The sequence below is a fragment of the Natator depressus genome, chromosome 6 (genome assembly GCF_965152275.1).
Source record: "Natator depressus isolate rNatDep1 chromosome 6, rNatDep2.hap1, whole genome shotgun sequence".
Taxonomy (NCBI): Eukaryota; Metazoa; Chordata; order Testudines; family Cheloniidae; genus Natator; species Natator depressus.
The window spans coordinates 121,291,439-121,303,573 of NC_134239.1; the positions used below are offsets into that span (position 1 = coordinate 121,291,439).

The 12,135-nt window shown below is 44.6% G+C and overlaps 1 long non-coding RNA gene across 4 annotated transcripts in view; it reads right to left on the reverse strand.

The window, feature by feature from the left end:
• Positions 1 to 12,135, reverse strand: part of LOC141989592 (uncharacterized) — a 136,601-nt gene that overhangs the window by 94,833 nt on the left and 29,633 nt on the right. The gene's annotated exons all lie outside the window — the stretch shown is intronic.

Sequence of the window (12,135 nt, forward strand, 5' to 3'; positions counted from 1 at the left end):
GCAGGGTCTACACGGACCAATTAATGTACAACTCATTAGTGCACTTTAGAAATCGCACCCCAGTAGTCTGCATTGCCCAAGGGCTTGTCTAGATGGCATCTGGGTATGAGCCTCCCAGCCCAGGTCCACAGGCTTGTGATTGCGGGGGAGGGAGCTCGTGAGAGCGCACTAATAATAGCTGCGTACATGTTGTGACTTGCGCTCTGAAGTCTGAAGAGTTGGGTGGAGCTCCGGCCAGAGCCACGAAGTCAAAGCAACGGCTATGCAGATAGTTTGAGCGTGCTAGCAAACACACGTCTGTGGACCTAGGCTGGGAGGCTTGCTCCCAGATACAGTGTAGACACAGAATCATAGAAGTTTAGGGTTGGAAGAGACCTCAGGAGATCATCTAGTCCAACCCCCTGCCCATACCCTTAGAAGTCAGGGAGGAGGGGCATCACCTGTAAAAACAGCACTGGAAGAGGGGTGAAGTCAACCTGAATTGAGCATCCATTTCTGGTGTGCATTTGGACAAACACTGATTTCATTATTTTTTTTTTAAAAATCAGGGGTGTTTTGTTGGTCAGAAGCCCAATCTACACCCTTTATTATGGTGCTCCTGAAGCTATCCTAGCAGGAGCAAGAGAGGGCTGCTATACCAGCATCACAGAACTGCAGAACACAGTGGAGAATGGACAGAAGGCTAGCTGGGAATGAAGGAGGGCCTGGGGAGAGGACATAAGGCCAGTAGCAGTAGAAACAGACATGAAAATGGGGGCTGAGGAAATGACAGGGCAGCGGTGGCTGAGCCAAGCGCTGTTATCCTGAAGGCGCACTGTACATGTGCAGAAAGGACATTAGATAGCAATGGGCAGCAATACTATGGCAGAGGGAACGACACACCTATGGAGAACATAGTGGCATCATGGACCACTGCTAGAGAAGAAAAGGAGGACTTGTGGCACCTTAGAGACTAACAAATTTATCTGAGCATAAGCTTTCATGAGCTACAGCTCACTTCATCGGATTCATTCAGTGGAAAATACAGTGGGGAGATTTATATAAATAGAGAACATGAAACAATGGGTGTTACCATACACACTGTAACCAGAGCGATCAGGTAAGGTGAGTTATTACCAGCAGGAGAGCGGGGAGGGGGAGGGGGGAACCTTTTGTAGTGATAATCAAGGTGGGCCATTTCCAGCAGTTGACAAGGAAGCGTGAGGAACAGTGGCAGCGGTGGGGATGGGGGGAGGGGGGTGGGAAATAAACATGGGGAAATAGTTTTACTTTGTGTAATGACCCATCCACTCCCAGTCTTTATTCAAGCGTATGTTAATTGTATCCAGTTTGCAAATTAATTCCAATTCAGCAGTCTCTCCTTGGAGTCTGTTTTTGAAGGTTTTTTGTTGAAGAATTGCCACTTTTAGGTCTGTAATCGAGTGACCAAAGAGATTGAAGTGTTCTCCGACTGGTTTTTGAATGTTATAATCCTTGACGTCTGATTTGTGTCCATTTATTCTTTTACGTAGAGACTGTCCAGTTTGACCAATGTACATGGCAGAGGGGCATTGCTAGCGCATGATGGCATATATCACATTGGTAGATGTGCAGGTGAACGAGCCTCTGATAGTGTGGCTGATGTGGTTAGGCCCTCTGATGGTGTCCCCTGAATAGATATGTGGACACAGTTGGCAACGGGCTTTGTTGCAAGGATAGGTTCCTGGGTTAGTGGTTCTGTTGTGTGGTATGTGGTTGCTGGTGAGTATTTGCTTCAGGTTGGGGGGCTGTCTGTAAGCAAGGACTGGCCTGTCTCCCAAGATCTGTGAGATTGATGGGTCGTCCTTCAGGATAGGTTGTAGATCCTTGATGATGCATTGGAGAGGTATTAGTTGGGGGCTGAAGGTGATGGCTCGTGGCATTCTGTTATTTTCTTTGTTGGGCCTGTCCTGTAGTAGGTGACTTCTGGGTACTCTTCTGGCTCTGTCAATCTGTTTCTTCACTTCAGCAGGTGGGTATTGTAGTTGTAAGAATGCTTGATAGAGATCTTGTAGGTGTTTGTCTCTGTCTGAGGGGTTGGAACAAATGCGGTTGTATCGTAGAGCTTGGCTGGAGACAGTGGATCGTATGGTGTGGTCTGGATGAAAGCTGGAGGCATGTAGGTAGGTTTCTGGTATAGGGTGGGGTTTATGTGACCATCGCTTATTAGCACCGTAGCGTCCAGGAAGTGGATCTCTTGTGTGGACTGGTCCAGGCTGAGGTTGATGGTGGGATGGAAATTATTGAAATCATGGTGGAATTCCTCAAGGGCTTCTTTTCCATGGGTCCAGATGATGAAGATGTCATCAATGTAGCGCAAGTAGAGTAGGGGCATTAGGGGACGAGAGCTGAGGAAGCGTTGTTCTAAATCAGCCATAAAAATGTTGGCATACTGTGGGGCCATGCGGGTACCCATAGCAGTGCCGCTGATTTGAAGGTATACATTGTCCCCAAATGTGAAATAGTTATGGGTGAGGACAAAGTCATAAAGTTCAGCCACCAGCTTTGCCGTGACATTATCAGGGATACTGTTCCTGACGGCCTGTAGTCCATCTGTGTGTGGAATGTTGGTGTAGAGGGCTTCTACATCCATAGTGGCCAGGATGGTGTTTTCAGGAAGATCACAGACGGAATGTAGTTTCCTCAGGAAGTCAGTGGTGTCTCGAAGATAGCTGGGAGTGCTGGTAGCGTAGGGCCTGAGGAGGGAGTCTACATAGCCAGACAATCCTGCTGTCAGGATGCCAATGCCTGAGATGATGAGGTGTCCAGGATTTCCAGGTTTATGGATCTTGGGTAGGAGATAGAATACCCCTGGTTGGGGTTCCAGGGGTGTGTCCGTGCGGATTTGTTCTTGTGCTTTTTCAGGGATTTTCTTGAGCAAATGATGTAGTTTCTTTTGGTAACCATCAGCGGGATCAGAGGGTAATGGCTTGTAGAAAGTGGTGTTGGAGAGCTGCCGAGCAGCCTCTTGTTCATATTCTGACCTATTCATGATGACGACAGCACCTCCTTTGTCAGCCTTGTTGATTATGATGTCAGAGTTGTTTCTGAGGCTGTGGATGGCTCTTTCCTAATCCAGTCACGGTGTTGGTAGCAGCCAGACTCCTGTGGTATATTAGCATCTATCAGCTTTGACGCTGGTTCTTAGCTCTAGAGTCACAGGAAGTCACTGTACCTCTATTCAGAGCAGGATCGGGGCCTTCATTTCTCAAATCTCTGCTATATTCCTTATAAACACATTTCAATACGGGGAAAGGTGGGGATGGGTGGATAGTTACAGTAAGTAGTGGGTTTACGACAGGATGCAATAGAAGCCAGGAAATTATAAATGAAGGCAGATACATCCTGCCTTGATACCCGTAGCCAACTCATGATGTTGCACCATCTTCCGAGGCAGGAAGTACGGCAATAGCTAGGCACAATGACACGCGTCTGCAAGGACATATTCACCTTACCCTTTAATTTCTTGGCTATTGTCATCACCACAATACTGTTTAAAAGATGGCTGTCTCCGTTTTGCTTGGCACAGCAGTCTGAAAGCACACATGAAGAGGAACACTTGTCCCGACGTCTAAACCGTGAAATGCATGCGAGACTAAAAGCTTTAATTAAAATGCTCATTTCTGAGCATCCAGCTAAGGATGCCTTTTCTGCAAAAGGCTCTCCTCTCTGATCCAAACACCATGGGAGCCTAGTGCAAGAGATTACGAACTAGTTTTCTACCTACGTACATCCCGGTTAAACATAAAAGTAAAACAGTACAGTGCAAGAACTGCATTTCTTATTGTTTCTAAGCTGTCTTCCAGTAGCACCGAGGTGACCTGGCCAAGGTCAAGTTCAACCCCACTTTCCTAGGAGCTGGGCAAATGGATAATAAGAAACAGTCCCTGCTGTGAAGAATAGACAAGGCAGGGAAAGGGAAGGAGGAAGGAAGTAGTATTAACCCCATTTTACAGATGGGGAATTGAGGGGCAAAGCGAAGGCCTGATTCAAAGCCAATTGAAGTCATTGGCAGTTTTTCTATTAACTTTGAATTGGGGCCTCAGTGGCACAGGAAATCTATGGGAGAACAGGGAATTAAAGCCAAAGGAGGGATGAGCCAGTATTTGGGGCATGAGCCTAGGATGTTGGAGATCTAGGTTCAAGTTTCTGGCCCCAGCACAGACTTTCTGCGTCTTTGGCGAAATCACTTAATGTCTCTGTGGCAAAGTTCCCCATCTATAAAATGGGGATAAGAGAAGCTCTCTCCCTCCCAGGGAAATTGGGAAGGTAAATACATTCTGGATCATGAGATGCTCAGATACTACAGTGATGGTGGCCATAGAGAGGTACCTTAACTAGCTGTCCTCGGACACTGCCTTAGCCACAAGGCCATCCTTTCTCTTGAGGTGTGTTGCCTTTGTTAGGTGGGTCAGCAGAAAGACTAAAGCTAAATCGTGACAGGGAGACTAAAATTCCCTTTCCCCCTTTGCGGCCATGCCTCTGAACCTGAGACACATTTCCTGGAAGCTGGCACTTCTATTAGATCTATTCAGTGGCCACAGAGAGGGTCCTCAGTCACCTTTGCTGTCAAATTGGTGCCTTCCACGGGTTCTAAATGTACATGTCCCAGTACAATACTTCTGTTAGGAATGAGCCGAGAGACAGCCCATCCCGTGAGCAGACTCGATCGCTCAGTGTTTTCAATTATTTATATAAATAAAATAAGGATTTTTTTCAAAAGTTCCCCAAGCTTTCAAGCCTAGGCAGGGCTGAATGAAAGTCAGTGGAGAAATGAAGTGACAGAACATTCTGATGGCAGAAACTGTAAAATGGAGGGTTGAAATCAGTCCAGAGCAGAAGAGGCTTGGTGCCAGTCTTTGAGTCAAACGATGAGATGCCGCTAGCCAGATTCTCTGCTCTGATGTAGCAGCTCAAAGGGGCCGGGAAGCTGCCAGATCTACCCAGCTGCTACAGAAGTGGTGTGGCTGGCTCCTACATCACCCGGTTCCCAGAAGCCCTTGGCATATGCAGTGTTGTAGGATGCACGTTCCTCAACCCCTGGCTGGCAGATGGATCTTCAGTGTATCTCAGAGCAGCCCTCAGGTTGCTCCAAAGCATGCTGAAGCCAGCATAGAAATGACCCTGGAATCAGGGAGCTACAACCGTGTGGCTCCCATGCTCCCACCTACCCCACATATACACATTGCTGTGCCCAGCAGCATAGCAATAAGTCTTGGAGCTCAGCTCCCATTTAGGAACTTACATAAGGGCTAGATTAATCCTACCCCTTATTGTGATGCCTAACAAGGAGATGAGCTGTACTGGAAAATCCAGCCCCAATTGTGAGTGCTGTGTACTCTTGGAAAACTCTGGCCATACAGAATTTTTAGGCATAGTCTCCAGCAACTGGCTGCAATGCCTGATATGTTTGCTCCCTTCCAGCATTATAGAGCCTTTCTGCCATCCCTGCTATCCAGCCGAAATCCCTATCAGCATTGACTGGGCACACAGCAGTGATGCAGATCTTTGGGGTGAGACATTCTACCTTGGCAATTTCTTCACTGACGACATCTCTGGCCTCCTAAAGTCCAAGGCAAGAATATCAGGTCTTATACACAAGACATTTCTAAACTGTTTATCGCAAACTGGCTGTACACTGGCTCCATTGTTAGTGATAATAATAAAACAAGGGGGACACTCATGGGTAGTAGGACACATTCATTATTTTAAGCCAAATCCTGTCCCCAGCGTGGGACCTCCATAGGGGTCTATGGATTCCTTTCTTCATCAACCTCCCAGGCTGCAGAAGAGCAGAAGAGTTACACCCCAGCCTTCGCTGCAGCCGTCTGTCTACGCTTCTGTTCCATGGTACGTATGCACAGCCACAGACCTACTGGTCCCATCCCTTCTCCAAACATCGCCTCATGCTCAGTTCCTGGAAGCCCTCAGACAGCTGGGTTCTTCAGGGCTCAGGGAGTGCTGACCCACTGCATGGGGTACCAGAATCCTGCCTCTCCCCCACACAGGACAGCCACGCTAGGTCAGCTGCAGGCAAAGCCCTGTAGTCTCTACACTTTGGTGGCAGATTGGCTGCTGCATGCGATCTTTGTCTAAACCTGGGTCTGCAAGGAGCAGCCTGTCTCCTAAAGTTGCAGGGAGAGAGAACTCATGTCGGAATGACATCCAACAAAGGAAGCCACTTTCATCATCCAGTGGCTGTCCGTGTAACTGTGGCCACGTGAATGAGTTTACACATTGTCTTCTGGCATAGGGTCTGGTCTAAAGCTCCTTGGAATCAATAGAAGTCTTTCCATTGGCTTTGAATCAGGTCCTTAACTGGCAATGTTAATTACACGTGGGTTATGATGAAATATGTTTGCGAGCCTGGCACCACAGTCATTTAGAGTCATTTAGAGCCTGGCACCACAGTCAGGAGTCATTTTAATGCCCAGTTTTACATTAAAGAATACAAAAGTGCTCCCCTTACCACGTCCAAAAAATTAAGGGGGCTTGACATACCCTAAAGAGTTCCTGGATTCCTCCGAGTAGACGCTACAGTGCATGGTTCTGTCTGTCCACAGGGATGCAGACCAAGAAGGGAGCATGGTCAGAAGGACTAGCTGGGGCCAAAAATTCATGGGATTACCAGGAAAAAACCAAAATAGCTCCTCAAGAAAGCCTATCACTTTGACACAATCGAATCTCCACGTGCAGAATTTATATTGGAATAAATGTGCTCTCTCAAGGTGAAATTAACAAAACCATCAGAACGGTCATTGCGGCTAGGACCAGTGGCCTGCTATCCAGCTGCTGCTCACAGACACTTGAGAGGGAAGGGCTAGAAACCCTGTAATTGACAATTAGGAAATAACCTGCCATAGGGGAAGTTGTTTCCTAACCCCGTCAGTTAATGGGTGACTTAAGCCCTTCAGCGTGACAGTTTATATTACTCACATTTTTTATCCCATCTAATGTAAATGTGGATGATTATAACTACTCTTATAAAGGCCTTATCTTTTTTTTTTTAATCCTGCTATGCTTTTGAACTCACTGATGCCTTGTGGCAATGAGTTCCATAGGTTAATTGTATCTTGTTAAACGGTATTTCCTTGGATCAGTTTTAAATTTTTTACTTCAGTTCCGGGCCCCCTTTTGTTCCTGTTTTTCTTTTACTATGAGTGGTAAATCTGGTGCTTTTATTTATCACCTCATGTTCTCACTTAACTTCCCTCTAAACTGAGCAGTCCCTCCTCCTCCTCCAGACGTTTCTCTACATCCCTCCAGTCGTTTTCATTGCCTGTCTCTTTCTGCTGTGCCGTTTTGAGATAAGGACACCAGACCTGAGCACACAGTTCCAGGTGGGGGCGGACCACTTTATTTATTTATTTATTGTTTGGCTGCGACTGCACATTGAGCCATAGATTTCATTGTGGTGCATAGGCCGCGGTGGGGCTTCAGTATCCCGTAGTATTTCCCTGCATCCAGGCCCCTGGTTTGGAAGTGGATTTTACCTCTCCTACCTCTTTAGTTAAATGCATTTGGTCATACCAGCCAGATCCTCGCTTTGTATAAATCAGTGCAATTCCATTGACGTCAAGCCGCTATATCAATCTACGCAATCTGAGGATCCGGCCTTAAGTTTTAGTAGAGAAAGGGCTGAACCAAAAATATCACATCCAAACACACTTGAACTTTGGGGTAGGGTTTGAGATTCAGATCCAAACTTTGTGGCTGGCCTCTTTCTCAGTAACATGCTGAACAAAACCCCTGGCTCTTATCACTGCAGACTATGAAGAAGTTCAGCTCCAAGTTCTAACTCTGAAGCTTGGGCCCGACGCTGGGTCATACTCATGATCGACATAGTCTTGTCTGAAAAAATCCCAGACATTGAGAAATACATAGACTGCCCATCTGCCACAAAAACTCTTCTGGGACAACAGTCAAGTGTCCTCCTGATGCTGATCAAAAAAACAGATCCTTAAAAATAACTTGGGGGATGACGTAGTGTTATAAGACGAAAGAAATCTGGGGACATGCAGCGCATATAGGAAATAACTCTGGTGGAATTAGTGCAGGGTTTTGTTTTTTCATTGCTCCAACTATGCATATCCTCTCCCCGTTACTCTATCCGTACCTTTCTCTGCTCCTTCAACCCCACCTCCCCAATATTCCCCCCACCCACCAAAAAAAAAAAAATCTGGGAAATCCCGTTCAAATTTAGATCCTTCTGAAGTTGCATTATGAGTTCTGTAGCACTGTAATTGCTCTTTAGACCCCCATGCTGGAAGCCCTGGGAATGGCTCTGGAAACTCAGCAGCGCTAACCCAGGCCATTTCATCACTGCCATGCAAAGATACTGTACAAGTCAGGTAAATCTAAGGAGCCTGGAGGAGATTGCTTGTTAGAGTACGCATTTCTGTAAACAACCTCCTTGTGTCTCTAATACAGATTTAAATTTGCAACACCGCTCTGTGCGAGGGACTGCCATTTTTGCTATCCAGACGTTTCTTGGGCCATTCCAGCTCTTTAAGACCCTAAGACCTTTAAATTCCATCTAGTGTCTATCACATGCCATTGACTTGGCATGTTTGCAAATTGCATGCAGTGAGATCCTTCCATACCAGCAGCTCCGTCTCAGATTCCCCACCATCCCTGCCACAGTCGTCTTGCCTGCACAGTTTCTTCATCTTTTCATTGAGTTCTGTGTGTCAGCCAGCGCATTCTTCCGCACAGGCTTCAGTCGGCATGGTAACTGGTTCCTGACTGCAAGCTGCCTTACATGTTTGCTCCTATTTCTTTCTGGATTTTTTTCTTCTTCTTAGGTGATGACTTAAATGTGTTTAGTGTTATCAGTCCCATCTGTTGTGTTTGTGATAAATTGCCTAGATATAATAAAAGGCCCTAATTGAGGTAGTGATTCATTGAATAAGCAAAGCTTGTTCATCAGGACTGTGAATCTGGACTGTTGATAGCTGCAGGTACCTCAGGGCTGCCCAGAATGATTGCTATGTTGACTTTGTCTAATTGCCGGGGAGGAGCTAGGAAAGCAGTGATGGGCAGTGTAACACACAGTAGGGTGGTTGAAAAATACTGGCATAACCGTGCAGAGCTAAACAAACAGACTGACAAAGCTCTTGGCATATTATTTAAAAAAATCTGGCAAAATGCTCATCTCTTGACAAAAACGTAGGAAGACTAGTAATCCATAACTTTATCCCATGTTGGATTTTAAAGTGGCTAATGCCAAGTTGTCTGTCAAAATTAATAGGGCATTGCTGCTTCTTATAGAACAGGGAAAAGATTCCTCATGCATCATTTTTGTCAGCAATGAATAAAATATTTCTGCTAAAAATTATTTAGAGAAAGCTTTGGTAGATGCAAATTTTGATTTTGAAAGAGCAGCACTTTAACAATGACGTTACCCCTGTACTTACTTGTGCTAAAGCATAAAACCTCCTATTGATATCAGAAATCTGCTATGATCTCAAACTATATACAAGTAAGTTTAAATTCTGATATGTTAAATTACTGATTGACACTTTTGTCCAGATTTAAGGGTTTTCTCCCATTAAGTCTAAAACTTTTTTTGAAAACACTTATTTAATTTCAAGTGTTGTGATGATAATGAGGATCTTCACAGGTGCTGATCGATAAATAGACTCGTTTATAACCATGGTGGGTGGTATTTACCCTCTTTTTGCTACTGTGAAAGATATTGACTATTAGTTGAACTATTGCTACTTTACACTTGAACTTTGGGAATGTGGCTCTTAAAAATATATTCTACATTATTCTGCTCTTTATGGAAAAATCCTACAGGGGCTTTCTGACAGCTGTGACTTCAGTGGGAATTGAAGGTCCTCCACCACACAGGATCGGACCCTTAAAAGTTTTCTTCATTGGTCAAAAGTGGGGGGGGGGGGAGGGATTGTTTGTTTTTTGCTCTAGAGGAATTTTCAGATTATAATCTGAATGATCGTTCGCGGGAATTAAAAACTCATGAAGGGAACCCCATTCTTTGCATAACACTCTGGAAAAAATACCATCAAATGCGCGCTAGTTAAAATTGGAGCTCCTGGGTGTAAAGGACAATATAAAAACTGAGAGTTACAGGAAGCATCTTTGCCATTTAAAATGATGTAACGGCTGCCTTGCTTTCTGGTCGGATGCGCTTCCTTAGTGTTTAAATTCAATACAGATGCTGTCATTATTATTTACTGTTTGAGATCTGGGAGTGCCAAAGGACCCTAAACAAGGAAGCAAACTCCATTATTTTAGGTTTATTATGCGCACACCATGAGAAGACAGTCCCTGCCCCAAAGAGTTTACAATCTTAAATAATGTTCAATTTATGTCTGAAAAACTGGTTTTTCTGACAAATACTGTTACTAGTTATTACATTTCCATGGCCTGTTAAGGCCCAGGGACCTAATCCTGGAACCCCTTATGCACAGGAGCAACCCCAGTGACTTTATGGAATAAGCTGCATGAGTCAGGATGGCTCAGACACACGATCTGGATGTAGCAGACATTTGAAGACAGAACGTAGTTATATAGATTAGGGCAAAAGTCCTGTATGTCAGACTCCCACTGAAGTCAGTGGCAATTTGGGGCACGGAAGGAATGCAGGGTCAGGCCCAAATGCATGGTAAAATGTTCGTGCTGCTCATAATGGAGAGGCTCTGACTTTGCTGTTACCTGAAATAAACGAATGTGGGTCAGCATTTTTACCACAGAGGTAAAAAGCACAACTGGTGAGTATTGTCCTAACAGGAGTATCAGATCTGGGTGTCTCGGAGGCTAGCACGAACAGCACATGTTATCACATAGGCAGGAGTGTGAGTAAACTTTGACTCTTGACTACAAGAGGATCGTGCAAATGTTCTTCAAATGCTGATGAAATAAACATGTAAATAAGAGATGGGCTGATTTCCTGCTGTTCATGTTTGCTCACTGTGAACATTTGGTTCACTTGGCTTGCCTCATTATTTCAGCTGGGGAAAATCACTATATGAATTAATAGCAGATTTCCCTGCTGAAAATAAATGTTTACCAGCTTTTTGGTTTTTTTTTTCCTTTTGGCAGAGACCTGGCTTTTTCTCTGACTGCCTCCTTTTTTGGCCTGCACATCCCCGAGGTGTGTAATTAAAGTGAGGGAATTTGCACACAGTGCTTTAGGGGCTTAATGAATAGAAAACACAGGATATTTCATTGATTTGGTGCATATGATACAGTCAGTGTATATTTCCTTTGTAAATTTCAAAAAGAGGCCCCTAATAACATATGTGCATTCAATCCAGTACAATAAAAAAAGGGGGGTTGGGGAAACTGCATTTGTTTCCAAATTCTAATATACATACACTGAAAAGAGCAATTTAGATTAAAGCAAAAAGGGTTGCAAGTTCAACATGGTTCAGAATTAACAATCAAGCTATATTTTGCCACAGATATAATTTCACTTAGTGTATATATGGAAATATTTGGAAAACACCATTATATATTGCAACATGTGAATATCTGATTCTGTTAGCTTAAAAACTCATAAACTCCTCTTAAAAAGATATGTGCATATACGTAGCTTAATATTATATAATTTGTGTGCATAGTATAATTTATAATTGGCATGGGTATTTTTTGTGTAATGTTGTTTATATGATATAAATATATATAATTATTGGGTGTGGGGTGGGGGGTGGGGGAGGCGCGTGCCATAAAATCAATTCTTCTTTGCAGGAAGCTTCCCAAAACGAGTCTTCAACCTATCAGCAACTCAGATTTGTGGACTTCCCAACTAGAAGTATAGAAATACATTTTCTCACTATACTGAGCAGCACAGTAACCCCTATTCTGGCCCAAATTCTGGACCCACTTAAACAGGTACATGGTTTTGTATGTACTTGCGCAGCACCAAGCGCAAGGGGGCCTTGATCTTGACTGGGGTCTCTGGGCCAAACCTTTGGATCTGCTGGGTCAGGGAATTTGCATCTTCTCTGTCCCATTGAGAAATCTCTGCAGGGGTCTCCATGGCTCAGCACAGAAATTGGAATGTGGCTGGCGGGTGGGGGCTAGCCCATGGATCTGTGCACAGCAGAAACAAAGCAAACTTGGGAAGAAAATCAGCCCAAATCCGCTATT